The 24,146-nt window shown below is 48.3% G+C and overlaps 1 pseudogene; it reads right to left on the bottom strand.

Annotated features, from left to right (window-relative positions):
* LOC116835909 (cytochrome P450 4V2-like) overlaps window positions 1-24,146 on the bottom strand; it is a 388,896-nt pseudogene that overhangs the window by 254,702 nt on the left and 110,048 nt on the right.

Below are 24,146 nucleotides of genomic sequence, written 5' to 3'. Positions count from 1 at the left end.
TTTTTTACCAGTACTCCATACCGGGCCAAACCAGCTTACTTTCACCCCTGGCCTTACCATCTCACTTCTCCCATGGGTGTAAACTATTGGGCTAATTAATCCAGAAGACTGTTAACCCTTTATTTGCCAGTGTGGAGTATTCATCTCATCAGACCCAAATCTTAGGTTCTTTGGATCTGAAGTGTATATTTAGCCAGGTCTAATGATAAGGTCCAGTTGTAAAATTCAGATCCAGTTGTAGGTTTGAATTCCAAAATATGTCACTTCTTTCCTCAAAATTTATAGTATGTGATTTGGGATATTGGTTGGAGCCAACTGTAATGGTACATGGTAGGCATGTTATGAATCTAGCTTTTTGACTTCAGATATTGTAGCAAATAATAAGCTGATTGCTCCTCCAGGAAATATGACTCTGGAAACAATTGGTTGAAAATAAAAAAGTCTCATTTACAAAGCATTTGAGACTCACCCTGGGATGCGTATCCTTTGCATTCACATAGGGCATTTAATGGGTCTAGTTTTCTGTCTGGAACCTTGCCTGCAATAGATCATATCACATGGCCAGAACCCTTACAACCAGATAGCATAAGACACTACAATCTAGAGACTGACAGACGCCATTTGTCCATCAATACCAGTGGCATAGACATCAGCAGCAAAGTTTTGCCATACTTCACTAATTATTGATTTTTAAGTTATAGTAGCATATGAGGGCTATGCAAACTCATAGTAAGAGATAGTCCTTGAAGCACTGAAAGATTGTTACTTGCACGAGGAAGAACAGGAAATCTATAACAGCTGGGAATTGAACCCAGATCCCCTGGATCCCATTCTAACCCACAAGATTAGCTTGCCTCTCACATCTTCCAGTAAGTTTCTACCCTGTCCTATTTAATCTATTTATCTAGGTCAGTAGTCCCCAACCTTTTTGGCTGGCAGGCGCCAGCTGAAGGACCACGGCGGCAGTGGAGCACCTGCCGAAATGCCGCCAAATTTCGGCAGCAACACCTCTCGATGACACCACTTGCAGTCGACAAGCAACGTCATCGAGAGGCATCCCTGCTGAAATTCAGGGGCAACCCCTCTCCATGACATCACTTGTCAACAGCAAGCGGTGTCAGCGAGAGGTGTCCCCGCCGAAGTGCCGCTGAAATTCGTCGGCATTTCGGCGGGTGCTCTCCCGGGGGCCAGGACACAGGCACATTAAGATGCCCCCACAGGCACCATGGAGCTCGTGGGCACTGAATTGGGGACCACTGATCTAGGTATTTCTAATGTTGAACTGAAAGGACTGCTTCATTCTGGAATGAAAGTGTAATTATATCTCACTGCCCTTTCACCTATTGCCTCTGTTGAGACTGCCAAAGGCTCTCAGTGGTGGTGGTAAGTTTTGTGAAGTGGATATTTGTCTATGGAGAATTGGACAAACCACTAACTGAAGTCTGTTTTGGCAGGGGGAGAACTTTTTCAATCTTGCAAAGGGTTCAAGTTAGATTTGGTTTAAGTTGCGTTTCAGTGGAAAGTCTAGTTTGTATTTTATCTAAACTGACTTCCTCTCCCTCTAGTAATCAGGTATACAAAGTATTGCCAACCATAAGCATGCAAAAATCATAAGTCAAGCCTCAAAAATTATGATTTATTATTTAAATAATAAATTTGGGGCTCCTTTCTCAGCCTTTATGCTGACCTTGAGTAACATTTTCTCCACAAACATGAGGGCTGCAAATTTACTTTAAAAATTCACAAATAACCTGAAAGCTGAGATTCTCACCTAATCCCATGAAGCCAGGAGCTTGAGCTTTAGGCGAAAAATCAAAGTACTCTGATTTTATCAAGAGATTTGCTATGAGAGTTACCATCATGGTTTACATACGCTGTAAAACTCAATATAAAACATTTGTTACATTACTATTTGCTAAAATAGGTCATTGCAGCACACACCTGTGTATAAGACATAACAGGATATGGATTTATAGGTTAATTATCCTATAGTTTATTATTTGTATTATACAAGTGCCTATAGGCTAACCAAGAACAAGGTCCCATTGTGCTAGGCACTCTACAAGTAGAATAGTAGATGGTTCCTGCCCTGAAGAGCTTACAGTCTAAAAAGATAAACACAAAAGGCCAGGGGAAAGAGATACTACAGGCAAGTAGAGTGAACGGAGTGATGACTGACGAACTTCAGGTCAGTGCCATGATTATTTTGTTTTTAAACCTTTAAGGTAGGGGTAAAGTTCCGGATTAGCTAAATAAAAAGTCAAAGGCGGGCAAGGACGGGGAGAACTGCAGGCACTTGGGGCAGGTGAAATGAAGTTGAGGTGAGGAGGTTGGCACAAACATCCAGCCAAAACTGGAACAAGAAGTCTGATGACATCCTTACTGTCTGAAGGAACCCTGGCTGCTTCTGGGGCTGCTCCTGGCAGCGTGAATTTGTCTGGCTCCTCCCTGCCATTTTTCTTCTTCAAACCCACATGCCTACAGGGAAGGGGAGCCCAACATGGGTCCGAGTGCCCCCCAAGATGATGGGTTATCTTCCGAGCACTGTTCTGAGAGGTTTAAGGGGGAGAGAAATGGCCCTGGGTGAACACATATTAAACTGTGTGTTTGCACCAAGATAAAAAGTTATTTTTTCCTCTGGCTGTTATGTTTATGGTGAAGCAAACTCAAAACTCATCTTTGTATCCTAGCCCTTGGGTTGGCTTTCTGCTTGGATGCCTCCATTCCCACAGGTGAATCTTCAACTAGACTGCCAGCCCATGCCTGCATATTTGTCACATTTAAGCCCAGATCCTTTCTTCCTACCTTTCATTTCCTCCCCCTCCACTCCTTTCCATTTGTTCTTTGTTACTTTCCTTTTCTAGTGTTTAAAAATTAATTGAATTTTTTTAAACAAAGACAGAAATGAAAATGCCCTAAATGTAAAACAGTTATTTAAAGTAAAATGAACTGAGTTAATAGGCAAAAAATGTCTAAAAATAAAACTGATGTTCTTTTCTGATAATTCAAGTTTGAAAAGTTTGCATATATTGAAAGAAAAAGATGCACATCTTATTAATTTTGATTGTCTTGTTTGTTTACATTATAGAAACTTTATCCACCTCATCCCACCAACACCTACTAAAACTCTTCATCTGCAGTAAATGGTGCCATCCTTAGTAGGACCAGTAACTTTCTGAAACACTGACCTAACAGTAAAATTGCAACATATTTACCTTTTCTTCCTGAGGAGGGAAATACTGTAAAAAACATCTTTCTTGAGGTATTTGAATGAAACACTTCTCAAACATAAGTTGTTCGGACATTCAGATTTGTTTTTATCTCTAAATTATGTAGAAACCAATTTTAAGACAGGTAAGTGTAAAAAACGTAACTAGCTAAAGAAGTTATTGTTTTGGGTGTTGAGAACAAGAAATATATTACTAATGAATCTTCTAGATTAGGTTTAAACGTGATATACATTGTATTTGTTGTGCCTGCTGGCTGAGGAAATGTGTCCAACATCCCCACCACCTAGCCAACCTGTCTTTCTAATCAGAAACACACACTCTGTGGGCACACTGGCACCCACTTGATGGAAGGTTTCAGTCACTCACTTCCATGGTATCTTCCCCACCACCTCTATCAAACTTTCTTCTAAAGCCTACAGTGGTGAAAGTTGGTGTAGATATAGATTGTAAAGTGAGTTTGCTATGTTAACTTCTTTGCAAAAAGAACTATAACTAATTCATAGTACTTAATCGATAGGCAAGTGCAGCACATTTCATTAGGGAGTGCACTCAGGGAATTTTTTTTTAAGCAAACATTTATTGGACATTTTTGAATCATAAAGGACATTTTTATTCAAAACAAACGAACTAAAGGAACTAAAACTTAACTAAACAATTTTTAAAAAGACAGTACTCACCTTTGTAACTGTTGTTCTTCGAGATGTGTTGCTCATATCCATTCCAGTTAGGTGTGCACGCACCGCGTGCACGTTCATCGGAGATTTTTACCCTAGCAACAGTCGGTGGGTCGGCAGGGCGCCCCCTGGAGTGGCACCGCCATGGCACCCGATATATACCCCTGGCGGCCCATCCACTCCTCAGTTCCTTGTTGCCGGCTACTCCAACAGAGGGGAAGGAGGGTGGGTGTGGAATGGATATGAGCAACACATCTCGAAGAACAACAGTTACAAAGGTGAGTAAACGTCTTTTCTTCTTTGAGTGCTTGCTCATATCCATTCCAGTTAGGTGATTCCCAAGCCTTACCTAGGCGGTGGGGTCAGAGCGAGACGTTGCGGAATGTAAGACCACTGAGCCGAAGGCGGCATCGTCTCTAGACTGTTGGACCAATGCATAGTGAGATGCAAAGGTGTGGACGGAAGACCAGGTGGCCTCCAGCATATTTCTTGTATGGGAATATGGGCCAGAAACGTGGCAGATGAAGCTTGAGCCCGCGTAGAGTGGGCGGTAAGATGGCCAGTCGGGATCTGCACCAAGTCGTAGCATGTCCAAATACAGGATGTCACTCAAGAAGCGATCCTCTGAGAGGAGATTGCCATGCCCTTCATACGTTCTGCCACCGCCACAAATAGCTGAGGTGAACGTCGGAAGGGTCTGGTTCTCTCGATGTAAAACTCGAGAGCCCTGCGAACATCCAGAGTATGCAGCTGCTGTTCCCGTCGCGATGAGTGCGGTTTTGGGAAAAAGACTGGCAGGAAGATGTCCTGATTGACATGAAAGGAGGAGACAACCTTAGGGAGGAACGTCGGGTGTGGTCGCAGCTGTACCTTGTCCTTATGGAACACCGTGTACGGGGGATCCACAGTTAAAGCTTTAAGTTCCAAGACCCGTCTGGCCGAAGTGACAGCAACTAGGAATGCTGTCTTCCAGGACAGGTACAGCAGCGAGCATGTAGCTAAAGGCTCAAAGGGGGGTCCCATGAGCCTAGATAAGACAAGGTTCAGGTCTCAGATAGGGGCTGATTGTCTAACCTGGGGATAGAGTCGCTCCAAGCCCTTGAGGAATCGGAAAACTATGGGATGGGAAAAAACAGAACTGCCAGCCTCCCCAGGATGGAGGGTGGAAATAGCTGCAAGGTGTACTCTTAGTGAAGAGATTGCTAGACCTTGTTCCTTGAGAGACCATAAATAGTCCAAGATGGTGGGGACTGATACGGCCTGCGGAGAAAGGTCCCGCTGAATACACCACTGACAGAAGCGCTTCCATTTAGCAATTTATGTTGACCGCGTGGAGGGCTTCCTGCTTCCGAGCAGCACTTGTTGCACGGTGGCAGAACAATGCAACTCCGATTGGCTCAACCAGCCAGGAGCCATGCAGTCAGATGAAGGGACTGCAGGTCCGGGTGGTGTAGCCTGCCGAAGTCCTGCGTGATCAGGTCCGGGTTGAGAGGCAGGGGAATCGGGTGTGACCAAGACAGGTCGAGCAGCATGGTGTACCAACACTGCCTCGGCCAAGCCGGAGTGATCAGGATAAGGCGGGCTTTGTCCCTGTGTTTCTTGATCAGAACTCGGTGGATGAGAGGAAACAGTGGGAAGGCATAACAGAAGAGGCCCGTCCACGGAATGAGGAACGCGTCCAACAGGGAGCCCGGGGAGCGACCTTGTAGGGAGCAGAACAGCTGCCATTTTCTGTTCTCCCTGGAGGCAAAGAGGTCTATCTGGGGAAAGCCCCACCTCTGGAAGACTGAATGGAGAATGTCCGGCCGGATGGACCATTCGTGTGCTAGGAAGGACCTGCTCAGATGATCTGCAAGCGTGTTCCGGACTCCTGGGAGGAAGGAGGCTACTAGGTCTATGGAGTGGGCTATGCAGAAGTCCCACAGTAGGATCGCTTCCTGACACAAGTGGGAGAACCGCGTCCCTCCCTGTTTGTTTATATGATACATGGCCGTTGTGTTGTCCGTGAAGACTGCGACACAATGGCCCTGCAGATGGTCCTGAAACGCTTGGCAAGCCAGCCTGACCGCTCTCAGCTCCTTGACATTGATGTGTAGAGACAACTCCCGGGACGACCAAATGCCCTGTGTGCGCAAGTGTCCTAGGTGAGCGCCCCAGACCATGGAGGACGCGTCCGTTATTAGGGACACGGAGGGCTGGGGAGAGTGGAACGGTCTCCCTGCACACACCCAGGAAGGCATTCGCCACCAGTTGATGGAGCCTAGAACGCTCGGCGGAATTGTCAGAATGATGTCTATGGCGTCTCTGCATGGGCAATAGACGGAGGCGAGCCAGGTTTGGAGAGGACGCATTCGTAGCCTGGCGTGCTTTGTAACAAATTTGCACACAGCCATGTGGCCGAGTAGGCCTAGGCAAATGCAGGCAGAGGTTGTTGGAAAACGCTGGAGCCCTTGGACAAGCGAGAGTATGGTCTGAAACCGGTGGGGCGGTAAACTGGCCGTCGCAAGGTTGGAATCCAGCATTGCCCTGATAAATTCTATCCTCTGCGTAGGCACCAGAGTGGACTTGTCTAAGTTGATAATCAGACCGAGACGCAGAAAGAGGTCCTTGATAATGGTCACCTGGGTGATGACTTGTGCCTCGGAGGCCCCTCGGATGAGCCAGTCGTCGAGGTAGGGGAAGACGTGTATTCGACGACGACGTAAGGCAGCGGCGACCACTGCCATACACTTCGTGAACAACCGAAGGGCCAAGGAGAGGCCAAAGGGCAGGACCGTAAACTGGTAATGTCGATGGTTTACCACAAAATGAAGATACCTCCTGTGAGGGGGATAAATTGCTATGTGGAAATATGCATCCTGCATGTCGAGAGCGGCGTACCAATCTCCAGGATCCAGGGAAGGAATAATGGTTCCCAAGCATACCATGCAGAACTTGAACTTCTTGATGAATTTGTTCAGTCCTCGCAGGTCTAAGACAGGCCGAAGGCCCCCGTTCGCCTTGGGAATAAGGAAATATCGGGAATAAAACCTCTTGCCCCTTGATTCCGCCAGCACCTCCTCTATAGCTCCTACTGACAGGAGCTTGTGGACCTCCTGGGTGAGGAGTTGCTCGTGAGAGGGGTACCTGAAGAGGGACGGGGAGGAGGGGTTGAAGGGGGGTGGTGAAACAAACTGAAGGCGGTATCCAAGCTCCACCGTGCGCAGAACCCAATGATCCAATGTCAACTGGGACCACGCCAGAAGGAACTGGGAAAGGGGGTTGCGGAAAAGAAAGAGATCCAGGGAGGCAATTGGTACACCGCTCTTGGGCGCACCCTCAAAAGTTTGGTTTGGGTCCCGGCGTTGGTTTGGTGGGACTGGAATTGTTGCCCCCTTGAGGTCCAGACTGGCGTCTGCGACTATTATGACCTCTTCTCCTGGCAAAGTCTTGTTGTGGCCGGAGAGGGGGGTAAGGGCGCTGCGGTTGGGAGCGGAAAGACCGTCTCTGTGTCTGAGGTGTATGCATTCCCAACGAACACATGATTACCCTGTTGTCCTTCAGACTCTGTAGTCTGGGGTCTGTCTTTTGAGAGAACAAGCCTTGCCCATCAAACGGTAGGTCTTGAATCATATGTTGCAACTCGGGTGGCAGGCCGGACACCTGCAACCACGAAATACGGCACATGGCTATGCCCGAAGCGACCGTTCTGGCTGCCGAATCCACAGCATCTAATGAGGCTTGCAAGAAGGTTCTCGTAACCCTCTTTCCCTCCTCCAGGAGTGCTGTAAATTCCTGGTGGGAATCTTGCGGAACCAACTCGGTGAACTTCCCGACAGCCTCCCAGGTGTTGTAGCTGTATCTGCCGAGGAGGGCCTGTTGGTTCGCTATGCGGAGTTGGAGACCTCCCGCAGAATAGATTTTTCAGCCCAACAAGTCCATGCGCTGGGCTTCTCTAGAGTTAGGCGCGGGGGCTTGTTGACCGTGGCGCTCCCGTTCATTGACAGACTCTACCACCAAGGAGCATGGAGCAGGGTGTACATAGAGATACTCATACCCCTTTGGAGGTACCATGTATTTCCGTTCGACCCCTTGGCTGTGGGTGGTATGGAAGCCAGGGATTGCCAGATAGTGTCCGCTCTGGCCTGGATCGAACGGATAAATGGGAGCGCCACTCAGGTGGGCGTCTCCGCGGATAAGATGCTAATCACCAGGTCCTCTACCTCTGGGACCTCCTCTACTGGCAGGTTGATGTTCTGGGCGACACGCCAGAGGAGGTCCTGGTGGGAGCGGAGGTCAATAGGAGGAGGACCCGATGCTGACATCCCCGCAACTGCCTCATCCGGGGAGGATGAAGATGACAGCCCTGGGATGAGAGGATCACACACCGATGTCTGGTCCAGGGGAACCTCCGGCTCTGGAAGGTCATGTGGTTCCGGTGCATGAAGACTGGATACCTCTGTGCCCGCAGGGGGAGGCTGGCTGACGGTGGCCTCAGGCACGTGGTGCTCCGAGTGACCAGAGCGCGATGGGCCAGTCGCTTCACTCTGGGCTTGATGGTATGCCCAAGGTGTCCAAAAGGACCACTAGTGAGGACCATGGTCCGGGCCATGGACGTGCGTCTTGGAGTCCCCATAGGAGGCGCTGTCCGCATGTGAGGAGACTGAAGGGTGACGCGAGGGCCATGGAGGCGCTGAAGCCGTGTGGGCCAGGTCTCTGCGTCCATTGGACTCCAGTCTATGCAGTCGCGGTGAGCAGCATCAAGAGTTGTAGCGGTGCCAGGAGCGGGAGCGGGACCTGTGACCAGCGCAGTGCCGGGAGGTCGACCGGTGCCTCCCATCGCCATGCTGTGACCGGCTGCGAGAGGTATGGCGGTGCCGGGACCTGGACCGGTGCCAAGAGTACCGCAATGGGGACCGGGATCTGGACCGGTGCCGTGAGTATGACCGGTACCAGGATGGCGAATGGTACTGGGACTGCGAGTGGCGCTGAGAGCGGGAGCGGTGTCTGGAGCGAGAGCGTCCGCAGGACCTGAATCAGGACCGACGGCGCTGTACCGTGTCCGGCGAAGATGGCCTCATCATGGCGGGCTTGCCCAGTGACTGAACAACCCGCACCAGCGGAGCCGGGGGTTGGGGCAGCTCCTGCTCCGTCAGAGCAATTAATTCCCGAGCCGTGGAGAAAGTCTCCGGCGTCGAGGGTACGATGAGCTCTACCACAGCACGCGCCGGGGAGCTCGTCGGCACTGGACTCGACGGCTCCTGAGAGACCGGAATCGACAGTGCAGAGGCAAGCGGTGCCGCAGCAGTTGACAGTGCCGCGCGGTCCACCTTAGAAGTATGCTCAGACTGCGGTGTAGGCGCTGGTGCCGCAGGAGCCTTGTGCCTCTTGGACCTCGGGGAGAGGGACCGGTGCCTGCCCGAGAATTGGGCCGGTGAAGGCTGGTGCCGAGGAGTCTTCACTAGGCCTATGCGTTCCAGTGCGGGGGTAGCACTCGTCCCCGGTGCTGGAGTCGGTGCCGAAGAGGGAGGAGTGAGCGCTGCCTCCATCAATAGTTGTTTGAGGCTAATGTCCCGCTCTTTCTTCATCCGGGGCTTGAACACCTTGCAGATCCGGCACTTGTCCGCAAGGTGGGATTCTCCCAGACACTTTAAACAGGAGTCGTGCGGATCTCTTGTGGACATCGGCCGATGACAGGCCACGCAAGGTTTGAAACCCGGGGAACCAGGCATGGGCCCTGGTACCGGGGGAGGAGAAGGGGCTAGCCCCCTATCCTCTAACTATGTACACTAATACTATGACTGCTAACAATGCAAAAAGGCTAATGAGAACTATGAAAAACTAACTATGTACACAATAACTATATATAAAACGAGCGAAGAGCTAGGGAGGTGGAGATCAGCTAAGCCACGCTCCACTGTTCCAACGACCGACACGAGCGGTAAGAAGGAACTGAGGAGCGGATGGGCCGGCAGGGGTATATATCGGGCGCCATGGCGGCACCACTCCAGGGAGCGACCTGCCGGTCCACCGTGTGTTGCTAGGGTAAAAATCTCTGATGAATGTGCACGCAGCGCACGCATACCTAACTGGAATGGATATGAGCAAGCACTCAAAGAAGAATTAACTTTACTTAAAAAATGAGACAAAATACCAAATTTTTGCTGTAGTGCTAACCAGGCGTATACAAAGATACAGTCAATTTTCATGATCTTGATCTTTAAGCCAAAATCTAGATCTTTGAGCTAACCCAAATTGACCAAAACAGATTAAGGTTTCTTCATCTTCCTGTCCTAGAGAAAGACATAGCTCACCAGGTGTTATGGATTTAAATTCCTCAATCACATCATTGTAATTAACTGACAAAGCCAATTCTTATTCAATGTACAAAATCATGAGTGGGTTGAGGTGATGTTGGAACTTTGTATTACTTAGTTTTTTTAACATGTGCTAGTTTCGAATCCGTATTTTAAAATTAAAAGGGGGTATCATACGATTGAATTAAAATGTAAAGCCACAGGCTTGTTATGCTATTTCAGTAGAGTACACGCAATGAAGATTACAAACATGTAGACACTGTGCTGGCCATGCCTGACGCAGCTGCTTGTATAGGTCAAAGAATTTTCTAGACTAGTAGTCGGAGGAGAGGGGGAGGACCAATGGTAATGCAGCACCGCAGTAGTGGGGATGCATGCTGTGACAAACACAGGCTTTCTATATAGAGTGCATCATGCAATTAAAACACAAAGCCACTTTTTTTCTGAGACATTTTGGCAGGCGTGGGCAAACTTTTTGGCCCAAGGGCCACATCGAGGTTCCAAAATCATATGAAGGGCCAGGTAGGGAAGGCTGTGCCTCCTCAAACAGCCTGGCCCTGCCCCCTATCTGACACCCTCCCACTTCCTGCCCCCCAACTGCCCTCCTCAGAATCCCTGACCCATCCTGCTCCTTGTCCCTTGACTGCTCTCCTGAGAGAGACACCTCCAACCATCACCCTGGGACCTCACCCCCCCACCAACCCCCCAGCTCCCTGTCCCCTGACTGCCCAACCCCTATCCACACCCCCACCAACCCCCTGCTCCCTGTCCCATGACTGCCCCAACCCTTATCCACACCCCCACCAAGTCCTGACAGACCCCTGAATGCCCACGATCCAACCTCCTGTTCTCTATCCCCTGACAGCCCCCCCAGAACTCTGCCCCATCCAAACACCCTTCTCCTCCCCACACTCTCCCCCTCCACTCCCTATCCCGACTGTCCCTGGGACTCCTGCCCCTTATCCAACCCCACCTCCAGTCCCAGCCTCTTACCTTGCTGCTTACCCCAGCCTCCTCTTCTCCTGGGGGCTCAGTGTGCCGCATCTAGGAGCTCCTGCTGCTCAGCTCGCAGGAGCTTGCAGCCCCACCCCCTTACCACAGCAGCAGGAGCTCAGGTCCCGCCAGAGCCACGCCACTGCAGTGCTGTCCATGGCTGCTCCCGGACACGGCACGCTGTATGCTGGGGGAAGGTGGGAGTGGGGCCAGAGGGGAGCGTCCCTAGCCAGGAGCTCAGGCAGTCCACGCAGGATGAGCTTGCCCACCCCTGCATTAGGGTGTGTCTGGGCACACCTGGCACACCTCGTACGCATGCCTATGGCTTAGTTTCAAGTCTACAAGTACATTGCAGCACAAGGAAATTACATTTTCAGTGACCTTCACCCTTGTACTGTACAACTAATAAAAAAGTGAAATATTCAGCCTAGTAGGAAGGCAGCTAAATTGGGTAGAGCACAGGATGGCCTGGATGCCAACAACGTCCTGACTTTCTATGTGACACTGAGCAAGTCTCTAAACTATTCTGTACCTCACTTGCACCATATGGAAAAGGATGGTTAATGACACTGTAGCAAGGTGATTACTCACCGGCACAGCACCTCCTGCTAGCCATCCTGGGAATTAGCTCTCCAGCTCCAGAGCACCCTCTGCTGGCCAGTGGCTCACCTGTCATTGGTCCCTCATGTCCCTCCTGGACCCCAGTGCTCTTTACCCAAGGGTTCTGCCCACTGCAGCAACCCCCAATCAGGGGAACCCTCAACTCCCTATCCCCACCTTGCCTCAGCAGCTACTGCCAGTCACCATCTAGCCCCCACTCACTGGGGCAGACTGCAGTCCGTAATGGCCACTTATCATTGGCAAGGGGGGATTGGACCTGCTGCCTCTGCCTATGCCCCATCTATTCCCCTGTAGCCCCAGTACCTTTCATAGGCCGTAAGCTAGGCCTGCAGTCTGGGGGGTTTCCAGGCTGGAGCTCCCCAGCTCCTCTAGCCTTCCCCCAGCCCTGCTCCACTCTCAGTACCCTGCTCAGCTCCCAGACAGACAGGTCCTTCTCTCTCTCTAGCTCCTGCCTAGCAGTTCCTTTATAGGGCCAGCTGTGGCCTGATTGGGGCATGGCCCCAGCTGAGGCTGCTTCCCCAATCAGTCTAGCAATTGGCTCCCAGGGGCAGCCTTTTTCTCCAGGCTGCTTTAAGCCCTTTCAGGGCTGGAGTGGGAAACCACCACACTACAGACACCAACCATCTTAAAGCCCTTTGAGCGCTACAAATAAAAATGCTACATATTAACTGTCATTTCTCTATGGTAGATAGAGTTAGAAAACTGTTATCTTCTCAGATTTATGCCACTTTGACCAACTGCTATAACAAAGCCCTATAAAAATGTGAAAATAATTTACCTCTTCTCACTATTTGGTCAATGCAAGACAAATTAGAGCAAAAGTGCCACCTAGTGACATATGGTCACAATGATTTCACGTTATTTAGGAATATATGAAAAGCAATTTCCCTCTTCTATAATTGAATTGAGTATCTAGTGGACGATGACAAAGAAACTAGACATTTTCAGATATCTGTGGTAACCTGGACAAGGGCTCCTTTCTAGGGAAGAAATTCATGCTGCCTCTTCTCCTACCATTAAAGCGGTGTTTATAATTTTTAAATGCCTCCATCAGCCCATGCTGACAAGTTTACTCTTCACTATCTGACCACTTACTGGTGAACAGAATCAAAACTTTGTTAAGTAAACCCAAGGTATTATTTCTAGAAATATAAATACAATGCAGTGAAAGGGATGCATGGATTAGGAGGGGCTGAGCATCATCAGTGGAGCAGACTGTTCCTACCTTAAGGCTACTTTTACTCCTACAGAGGCACAAAGCAGACTTAAAACTGGCCTGAATGGCCTACTGAAAAATCCACTAATGTGGAATAGCAGGAAGATGACAACTAGTTCCTGCCACCACCCCAGCTCCTGATGTCAGGCTTCGTGGGATAGCTGCTGTGCTCCAGTGATTCCCTAGGGGTTGCTGCTGCAAGGCATCAGTTTGATCAGTTCCTTAGCCTAGTCTATGGAAGCCATGAAGACCAGGGAAGTATAAAGGTGGCATATCTTTGCAACTCACCATGTGGCATGCAGCCACATTCACTCCCTCCTTACCCAGTCACCTTGAGCCATTGGCTGGATCCCAGGTCTGGAGTCATGATGTTGATTGAGGCTCCAAAAAGATATTGTATCTATTGGGTAGCAAGCCAGGTACCAGGCGGAAGCTTCTGTTTTCTCCTTTTGTCTTATTATCCCTACTGGTTTACAATATATCATTCATATTGCACATACACAAATGAGTCCGAAGTGGTGTGGCTGGCTGGTTTCACTCTCTTTTTAATGAGGTTCCCCCCAAACCCAGTTCAGCTCACAAAACAAATTTACATTTTATACTCAGTACTACTGACAAACAGTAATAGCTTTTTCAAAGAAACTACAACTTCATTCACAACATAAAAATCACAGGAAAAATCTATCCACTTATTATTCAAGTAGATGCTGGAGCATGAATATTTAATATCCTGTTTCTAGTATGTTATTGTCCAAGAGAGCTAAACTCACATAGCCCTCCTTTAGAAGGGAAGTGAACTTGAAATAGTGAATAACAATGATTTTTTACAAATTAAATCAGCCAACGGATTCTCCCTACAAAGTGGAAACTAGGCAAGGATTGAGAATCCACATTTCAATTTAATGGGGCAAATACTTCCACTGTAAAGAACTGCCTCACAAATAATTTGTTCTACCCAGTCCCATGCTTTCAAACATTTGATGCACAGCATTTGTCTCAGCGGAACAGTCATTTTCTATTTTAAATGACAAACAGCATCCCAAAAAGATTTCCTTTAAAAACATTAAACCTTTAGCTTGTAAAATGAGAACATCCTGATTATAATCATTTTAAATCACATTAAATCCCCAAGAATCATTCTTATTTCATTTCCACTTTTTAATTTCTCACTCTGTGTTCTCTCTGGGCAGAGGCAGTTGTTTAAGGCGAACTCAGCTATTAAATTGATGGGGGGGCTATATATGAACCTAGCTAGCCAAAAGAACAAACGAAACAAAAGAAAGCTATAACTCACCAGCATATGAACTCCCCATTCTTGAATAATGGCCAGGTTTTCCAGCTGAATAAATAAGCAACCTTATCATTCCTTCCCCTCAATGAACTTCTGCAAAAGGGGAGAGAGAGAGAGTCAGGCAGTAAATTTCTTTTGATCTTTACTATAGATCATTTTCTTATAATGCCTACAGGCATCGAAGCTCTGAGAGTGCACCTGTTTCCCTCCCCAATGCGGGCCAGCCTTCAGTAAGCTATAGTAGAGCCCTGAATTAGATAAGGTACCAACAATGGTAGGGAAAGGCATTTAATATAACTGTGAAAGGAAGTAGGTTGTTTCTGCATGGTTCATATCTCTTGCTAAAATATGATATAATTTACATTATTATGAAGGGTGGCCTGCAAGTAGAACAGGCTAGTGGCCGGAGTGCATTTTAGAAAGACCTTGGTGGAGAATTAATTTGCTGGATGCATGAAGGGAAGAGTGGCAAAGAACAATTGAGGCCTGTCCCTGACTGGAGGCACTAGGACCCATCACAATACAAATAGTAAGTAGTGATGATGGTAGTACAACATAACTGATGCTAAAGCAATTCTTTCACCTTGTTAAAATTGCTGGATCTTTACCAGTTGCACCCACTGAATTGCATTGTGTTTTCAGCATGACTAGAGGCCATTATGAATGTTCCTTTTTGAGAGCTATGTTATTTTAGAAGTGTCCACTGTATAACCTTGTCTACTGCCAGAAAGACATTTGTCATAACAAGGGTCCAGATCTTTACACTGCAGTCAGAAAAATGTTAACTCTGGGAGATTTAGGAGATGACGCAAGTGTCAGTTTAATCACAGAACCTTAGTTCCGGGGTGGGGCTATTCTCCAATTAACATACATAACTCCCACAAATGTAACTTGAGGTTGCACTCATAAATCCTTCACACATTAATGGAATAAATTAGTCTCTTTGACTGTAACTTCTATTTTTCAAGTTTCACATGTAGACCACTCAGCTCAGTCAATTCTCCAAAAAGGTTCATCTGGGTTTTGATTTACAAAGCATTTTTACTAACATTCATCTTATTCACTCTGCTGTCTATATGAACTCTACAACTGTGGCTAGACACTCAGCAAGTTCTTCATTTAAAAAAGAAATTAGCATAGAAATCTCTGCATCTTTACAGCAAGAGCTTCATTTGCTGAGAAATCTCAAATTGCTGATCTAACTTTGTCTGAGGCTTTTCATTTTCTGATTGAAGTTCTTGGAATTCCTGTTCCTTTTGTGTATTACTTTTCTGTATTTCTGCCTCTTCCTCTGCCTGCACCACTACTAGTTATCTGCATGGAGAATTATCGTCTGAAAGCAGAGTTTCCAAAGATTCTCCTTTTGATTGAAGAGTGGTCTCCAATTCTGGCTTTTTCACACAAATGCCCCTAAAGAATGGAATTTGCTTCTTTTATGTGCTCATTTGAATGTTCAGCAAATTTTAGCCAAAATTAATTTTATTCTTAGTTTCTTAAGCTGAAAAAGCAAATGTTTTGTTATAGTTGGAGCAAAAATTGAGTGAAAATAAGCAGGAGCAGCAGCTTGCATTTCATGCTGTCTTAGGCCTCTATCTTCTGAAACTCCAAAGTGACAAAGCTAATCCGACTTCTGGTTATTTTATGAAGTAAGGTCCTTAAGCATGCTTAATTCCTATGGACTTCAACAAGATTCAGATATGATTCCCAGTCAATGCTCTATACACTGGACCAAACTTCCACTCATAGGACTATAATGTCACAGCCCTTAAACCCCAGTTCAGGAAACCTTTCCTTTTCAGCACTTAAGCATATGCTTAAATACTGTTGAAGTCAACGGGCCACATTAAAAGTACATGCTTAAGTGTTTTTCTGAATTTTTGCCATAGTCAGCTGCACAGGGATGTAAGGGGGAGTAGAGCCTTATTCCTATCTTTGGCCCTGCTCAGATTGTGACTAGCTGTGGGGAAGAGACGAGGAGAGTAGAGGCTGCTCCCTACTGCAAGCAAATGGGCAAGACAGGAGGAGAAAAACAGGGAGTGAAAGGTTTCTTAGTATCTCAGTAGCTGGCTGAGTGTATGGCAGGGAGGGGCAGAATAAGCAGCTCCTGCAAAATGTTGAAGTAACTGAGGTGTTGCAACAATGAGCATTGAGATGCTAATTTTAGGCACCTAGAAAAGCACTGGAAGAACAATGGGATCCACAAACTCCGAGTTAGGCATCCAGGCTTTCAGTACAATGAATGGGAAGAGAGATGCCTAAGGGTATGGCTACACTTGAAACTTCAAAGCCCTGCCGCCGCAGCGCTGCCATGGCAGCGCTTTGAAGTGCGAGTGTGGTTCCAGCGCTGCACGTACTCTACATCCTGATGGGGTTTAGCTTGCAGTGCTGGGAGCCGCGCTTCCAGCGCTGCGGCACTGTTTACACTGGCGCTTTATAGCACTGTATCTTGCAGCGCTCAGGAGGGTGTTTTTTTCACACCCCTGAGCGAGAAATTTGCAGCGCTGTAAAGCGCCAGTGTAGCCAAGGCCTAAAAGAATGGGATCCAGAAAAGCCAGCATGCTGTGCAGGGAGCCACCTAACTAACTGAAGGGAGATGCCAAAGATTCCTGACCCTCTTACAGACTGAGGTTCCTAAATCTGGGCTGCAATGAGATGTGGATCACAAGCAGAGACAGACAACTAGGAACCCCTCTTCTGCAGTCAAGCAGCTTGGACACCTACCTAACTACACACAAAATTGAAAAGGAGCAGGAGCTGCTTATAATCTTTAGCTCAGTGGTTAGGTTACTTATCTAGGAAGTGGGAGACTCTGGTGCAATTCCCCCTTCTGTCTGGGTATGTCTACACTAAGGGATTATTCCGGTTTTACAGAAACCGGTTTTTTAAAACAGATTGTATAAAGTCAAGTGCACGCGGCCACACTAAGCACATTAATTCGGCGGTGTGCGTCCATGTACCGAGGCTAGTGTTGATTTCCGGAGTGTTGCACTGTGGGTAGCTATCCCGTAGCTATCCCATAGTTCCCGCAGTCTCCCCCACCCTTGGAATTCTGGGTTGAGATCCCACTTCCTGATGGGGCAAAAAACATTGTCGCAGGTGGTTCTGGGTACAGCCTCACCCCTCCTTCCATGCAAGTAGCAAACAACCATTTCGCACCTTTTTTCCTAGGTGAACTGTGCAGACGCCATAGCACAGCAAGCATGGACCTTGCTCAGCTCAAGACAGCAATCATGGACGTTGTAAACACCTCGGGCATTCTCGTGCAGTCTATGCTGAACCAGGACCTGCAAAACCAGGCGAGAAGGAGGCGGCTATGGTAGCGTGGCGATGAGAGTGATGAGGACATGGACACAGAATTCTCTCAAACCGCGGGCCCCTGCACTTTGGAGATCATGCTCGTAATGGGGCAGGTTCTAGCCATTGAACACCGATTTTGGGCCCGGGAAACAAGCACAGACTGGTGGGACCGCATAGTGTGGCAGGTGTGGGACGATTCCCAGTGGCTGCAAAACTTTCGCATGCGTAAGTGCACTTTCATGGAACTTTGTGACTTGCTTTCCCCTGCCCTGAAATGCCAGAATACCAAGATGAGAGCAGCCCTCACAGTTGAGAAGCGAGTGGCAATAGCCCTCTGGAAGCTTGCAACGCCAGACAGCTACCAGTCAGTCGGGAATCAATTTGGAGTGGGCAAATCTACTGTGGGGGCTGCTGTGATGCAAGTAGCCAAAGCAATCATTAAGCTGCTGCTACGAAAGGTTGTGACTCTGGGAAACGTGCAGGTCATAGTGGATGGTTTTGCTGCAATGGGATTCCCTAACTGTGGTGGGGCGATAGATGGAACCATATCCCTATCTTGGCACTGGGCACCAGGGCACCCAGTACATAAACCAAAGGGGTACTTTTCCATGGTGCTGCAAGCACTGGTGGATCACAAGGGACGTTTCACCAACATCCACGTGGGATGGCCAGGAAGGGTTCATGACGCTCACGTCTTCAGAAACACTACTCTGTTTAAACGGCTGCAGCAAGGGAATTACTTCCCAGACCAGAAAATAACAGTTGGGGATGTTGAAATGCCTGTAGTTATCCTGGGGGACCCAGCCTACCCCTGATGCCATGGCTCATGAAGCCATACACAGGCAGCCTGGACAGTAGTCAGGAGTTGTTCAACTACAGGCTGAGCAAGTGCAGAATGGTGGTAGAATGTGCATTTGGCCGTTTAAAGGCGCGCTGGCGCACATTACTGACTCGCTCAGACCTCAGCCAAACCAATGTCCCCTTTGTTATTGCTGCTTGCTGTGTGCTCCACAATCTCTGTGAGAGTAAGGGGGAGACCTTTATGGCGGGGTGGGAGGCTGAGGCAAATCACCTGGCCGCTGATTACGCGCAGCCAGACACCAGGGCATTAGAAGAGCACACCAGGAAGCGGTGCGCATCAGAGAAGCTTTGAAAACCAGTTTCATCACGGGCCAGGGACGGTGTGACTGTTGTGTTTGTTTCTCCTTGATGAAACCCCCCCCTTTGATTGACTCATTCCTGTAAAGTCCCCCACCCTCCCCCTTCGATTACTGCTTGCTTCCTAAGGAAATAAAGTCACTCTCTTTTAAAATCATGTATTCTTTATTAATTAATTATAAAAGAGGGAGAGAACTGACAAGGTAGCCCGGGTGGGGTTTGGGAGGAGGATAGGAGGAAGGAAAAGGCCACTAAAAAAATTTCAAAATAATGACAGCCTTTTGGTTGGGCTGTCCACTGGGGTGGAATGGGCGGGTGCACGGAAGCCTCCCCCACACGTCTTAGTCATCTGGTGAGGAAGGCTAAGGAACATGGTGAGGGGGAGGGTGGTTATACAGGGCTGCAGCAGGCACTCTGTGATCCTGCTGCTGTTCCTGAAGCTCCACCAGACACCAGAGCATGTCAGTTTGATCACACAGCAGCCCCAGAGTTGCATCCCGACACCGCTGATCTTTCTGCCGCACCTCTCATCTTGAGCGTCTCTCTCTCTCATCTCATGTTCGTCCCTCCTGTCCTCACGGTCACTGGTCATCTTTCCTGTACTTTGATACCACATCCTTCCACTCATTCAGATGAGCTCTTTCATTGCGGGTCACTTCCATGATTTCCGAGAACATTTCGTCTCACGCGTGTTTTTTTTCCCTGCCGCCTTATCTGAGATAGCCTTCAGGATGGAGGAGGGAGACTTGAAAAATTTGCAGCTGCAGGAGGAGGGAAAAAAGGGAGAGAAGTATTTAAAAAGATACATTTTACAGAACAACAATGGTTATACTCTTTCACAGTGAACAACACTATTCACCTTACATAGCACATGTGATTTCACTACAAGGTCGCATTTTGCATTCTTAATATTGAGTGCCTGCGGCTTTGGTGTTAGAGATCACAGACGCAGGTCCAGGCAGCAGAATTCGGCTTGCATGCGGCCATGGTAAGCCATTGTCTTTCGGCTCTCTGCAGCCTTCATATATCCAGCGCCCTCCTTTCCCAAATAGCAAGCAAAGCCCGTTGAGTGCTGCTTCTTTCCTGTTAACGTGCAGCAGCAGAAACCCCCCCATCCAATTCTCTGGGATGATCGCTTTACCCCTCCCCCCACCGCGTGGCTGGTATCATGGAAGATCACTGCTAGCCACCCCCCCTCCCATCCACGTGCATGGTAGCAGGGAAGATCCCAGCTAGCCAAACGCGAAAAAGCTCAGCGCCAATCACCCCCCCCCTCCCCCTGCTTGGCTAAATGCAGGGAAGGATTTCTTTTAAGCCACAGGCAAACAGCCCAGTAGGAAAATGGCCATCTCTGTCCCCTTAATTAAATTCCTGAATTTCAACCAGGTTACCATGAACGATATCACTCTCCTGAGGATAACACAGCGAGATAAAGAACGGATGTTGCTTGAATGCCAGCAAACACACCGGACCATACGCAGCTAGGCTTTGTCATGCAATGATATACAGATTACTTGCTACATGCATGGCGTGGTCAAGTGTCCTACCATGGAGGACGGAATAAGGCTGCCCTGCCCAGAAACCTTCTGCAAAGGCTTTTGGAGACCTCCAGGAGAGCTTCATGGAGATGTCCCTGGAGGATTTCGCTCCATCCCCAGACATGTTAACAGACTTTTCCAGTAACTGTACTGGCCACGAATGCATCCCAAGTCCTCAGGCAAATTAATCATTAAAAACACGCTTGCTTTTAAACCATGTTTTATATTTACAAAGGTACACTCACCAGAGGTCCCTTCCATGGCTTCATTGTCTGGGGCTAGTGGCTGGGAGGGCTGGGAGGGTAATTCTGTCAGGCTGAGAAAAAGCTCCTGGCTGTTGGGGAGAACGGAGTGCTGTGTGCTCTCTGCAAGCTCGTCCTCTCTTCCTCCTCCTCATCTTCCCCGTCCGCAGAATCCTCAGGCATGCTGAGATTACCCCCACCTCGAATCCACGGACAGGGGTGGGGTAGTGGTGGCGGACCCCCCTAGAATTGCATGCAGCTCAGCGTAGAAGCGGCATGTTTTTTGGCCCTGCCCCGGACCTTCCGTTTGCTTCTTTGGTTTTCTGGTTAGGATTGTCTGTGCTCCTTAACTTTCACTCTGCACTGCACTGAGTCCCTGGTGTGGCCTCTCTCCATCATGGCCTTGGAAATTTTTTCAAATGTTTTTTCATTTCATCTTTTGGAACGGAGTTCTGTTAGCATGGAATCCTCTCCCCATATAGCAATCAGATCCAGTACCTCCCTTGCAGCCCTTGCTGGAGCTCTTTTTCGATTCTCAGACTGCATAGTTACCTATGCTGATGAGTTCTGCGTGGTCACCTGTGCTGGTCAGCTCTCCACGCTGGACAAACAGGAAAGGAAATTAAAAAGTTCACGGGGCTTTTCCTGTCTACCTAGCCAGTGCATCCGACTCCAGATTGCTGTCCAGAGCGGTCACAATGGTGCACTGTGGGATAGCTCCCAGACGCCAATACCATCGAATTGTGGCCACACTAACCCTATTCCGAAATGGCAATACCGATTTGAGCATTACTCCCCTCGTCGGGGAGGAGTACAGATATCGATATTAAGAGCCCTTTAGATAGATATAAAGGGCTTTATTGTGTGGACGGATGCAGGGTTAATTTGGTTTAACGCTGCTACACCCGTAGTGTAGACCAGGCCTCTGATGAGGCAAAGAGTTTCAGACGCAGGCGAGTGTCTATAGAACTGGATTATGGGTTATTCTGATGTGAGGTTTCTTCAGTCTCTCCTGTTGAAGTTATTTCACTTTAACTGAATATCAATTGAGCTAAAGAGAGTGGAAATCACTCTATAGTCCAGTGTTCAGGGCACTCAGCTGAGAGGTAGGGTAGGGAAACCCTGCTCAGATCCATTGTCCTTATTAGGCGGAGTGAGAAATTGAAGGGGGCTCTCCCAGTTGCTGGGTGAGTACCCTAATCACTAGGCTGAAGGAAACATCTACTCCTTTGTCAGGGTTAGGCAGTCTCTAGGCATGCACACCAGATCAGGCATAATTGGCAGCCCTCCACCTATCTTCCCCTGTTTTATGCATGGTGCTGGCAGTTAGGTAAGAAATAGACATCTGGACAACTAAAGTAAGGGAGTGTTCAGAGGCAGAAACTTAGAGAAGCCTAGGGAACTTTGGCTCCAAAACTAACTGAGTTTTGATGCCTCCAGGGTTAGGCAGCAGCAAAGTAGGGGGGCTGTGGATTGAAATAGTGCCTAGATCTGGGGTTTAGACACCTACTGGTATGTCAACACAGTGCTTTAAAGTTGTGGCTTGGGCCGGAGGTTGGTCTCTGAAGCCCACTTCAATCAGCAGCATGAGCCCTGAGAACCTGAGTCTGCTGGCCCAGGCTGGGAGACTCACTGCCATAAGGTGTATGGACATCCCTATGCCCCTTTGTGGTTCTGGCCATTACTTCCTCCCCTGCCTTGGGACCAGAAGCAGCTTTCCACCATCTGCAGCTGCTCCATAAATACCTCTTACAACCTTGAATTGGTTATTGCTATGTCTCATAGCAATCTGTTCTACACAAAATCTTCATGTTTCCTACTGCTACAGTTCTTGCAGCTCTACATGCACTGTAGGATCATACATCCTGTGTTTGCAACACTCATGACAACTGTGAAGAGCTGTGCAGCCTCCATGCTTCTGTCAGACAGCAAAAAGTGCCATAAGGGTTTGTGGGATTATTTTAAAAGGTGCAAAAATTATGGAATGGAGAAAGTTACACTCCATTGACCCTTCACTCCCAGTCACCCCTGCACAATTTGTTTCTACCCTACCATGCATTGCCCAAATTTCCCAAAAGAGAGTGCTGGACAATGGCAAATAGCTACCCAGGGTGCACCTCACTGTGCATGGACACAAACACTCCTGGTGAGAACATGCAGTACCAGTACAAGGAGTTATGTATGAATGAGCACAAGTGATATATTAACTGTGGCAGCTTCATGCCAACATAACTTGTCTCAACCAAAGTTTGTAGAACAGTGTAATCAGGTGCAGACTCACCTCCTGCTGGTCATCTCAGGAATTAGCTCACCAGTCATCAGAGTGCCCTCTACAGGCCAGGTGTCCCACCTGTCATTGGACCCCCGTGTCCCTCCCAGACCCCGGTGCCCTTGTCTTGGATGCTGCCCCCCTGGCAGTACCCCACTCTCTCTGGGTCTCCCCACCAAGGGGAACCCCCATCCCCTAACCCCATGTTGCCTCAGTCATGGCTACTGTCAGTCACCATCTAGCCCCCACGCCCTGGGGCAGACTGCAGTCTATCAGCCAATCATCACAGGCGACAAGGGGTTTGGACTAGCTGTCTTTACCCACCCTCAGGCTGCCCTCTGCAACCCCAATACCTATGTGGGCCTACGACCAGGCCCTGCAGCCTGGGGAGTTGCTGGCCTAGGGCTTCCCAGCCCCCAAGGCCTTTCCCCAGTGCTGCCTCACTCTAGGTCCCCAGGTGTGTTTCCCCAGAAGCCAGGCCTGTCTCTCTCTGGTTAGAGTGAGACTGCTGAGCTTCTGGCTGCCCTGGCCTTCTTATAAGGCCTAGTTGCTCAGTTTGGGGCGTGGCCCCAGCTGCAGCCACTTCCGCCAATCAGCTGGGATTTTGCTCTCTTCTGCAGCCCCAGCCATCTGCAGGGCTTTTCCAACCTCTTCAGGGCTGGAGCAGGTGTTCACCCCGCTACAGTAGACATGGCCAAGACAAGTTATTTGCAGAATCTGTGAGAGAACCCAAGAGCCTTGACTCCCAGTTCCCTATTCTAATCACTAAAGGGTAGGAGCAGTATAACAGCAGTGATTGTAATTTACAAGTGTTTCCAAAGAGCACTTTTCATGGTGTAATGATAATTTGTACAGCAATTTCCCTCTCATTAAGTGAGGGATATTTCACCTTACAACATTTAAAAATAATACTTTCTTGCTGCCTATTCTCCTAACAGTAGTTTGTTGTGATACTGACAGTGAAATACGTCTGTTATTTGTCACACAAAATATATTTGTGAAAAGGAGAAAAGCAATCTCGATGTTTTAAAGATAAAAGTAACCAGGATTCTTCCTCAAGCAATGATAAGCTAGAATTCTGCACAGTACAATATATTGTGCTAAGGAAATAATAACATAGGGTGTCTCTGAATAGAGTGATACTTGACTTCTCCCTCAGATAGATCACCCGCCAAATCACAGACCATGATGGCCTTACCTCATGTAAACAGTACCATTTCAACACTTGGTGGTGTAAGTTTAATTGGTATTGACTGAGCTTTAGCTGGTCTCCACAAACCACCCAGAAATCCAATGACATGGATAAGTCACCAGGTCCTGA

This window comes from Chelonoidis abingdonii, chromosome 5, assembly GCF_003597395.2.
Source record: "Chelonoidis abingdonii isolate Lonesome George chromosome 5, CheloAbing_2.0, whole genome shotgun sequence".
NCBI lineage: Eukaryota > Metazoa > Chordata > Testudines > Testudinidae > Chelonoidis > Chelonoidis abingdonii.
This window is presented reverse-complemented; position numbering and strand designations above follow the sequence as displayed.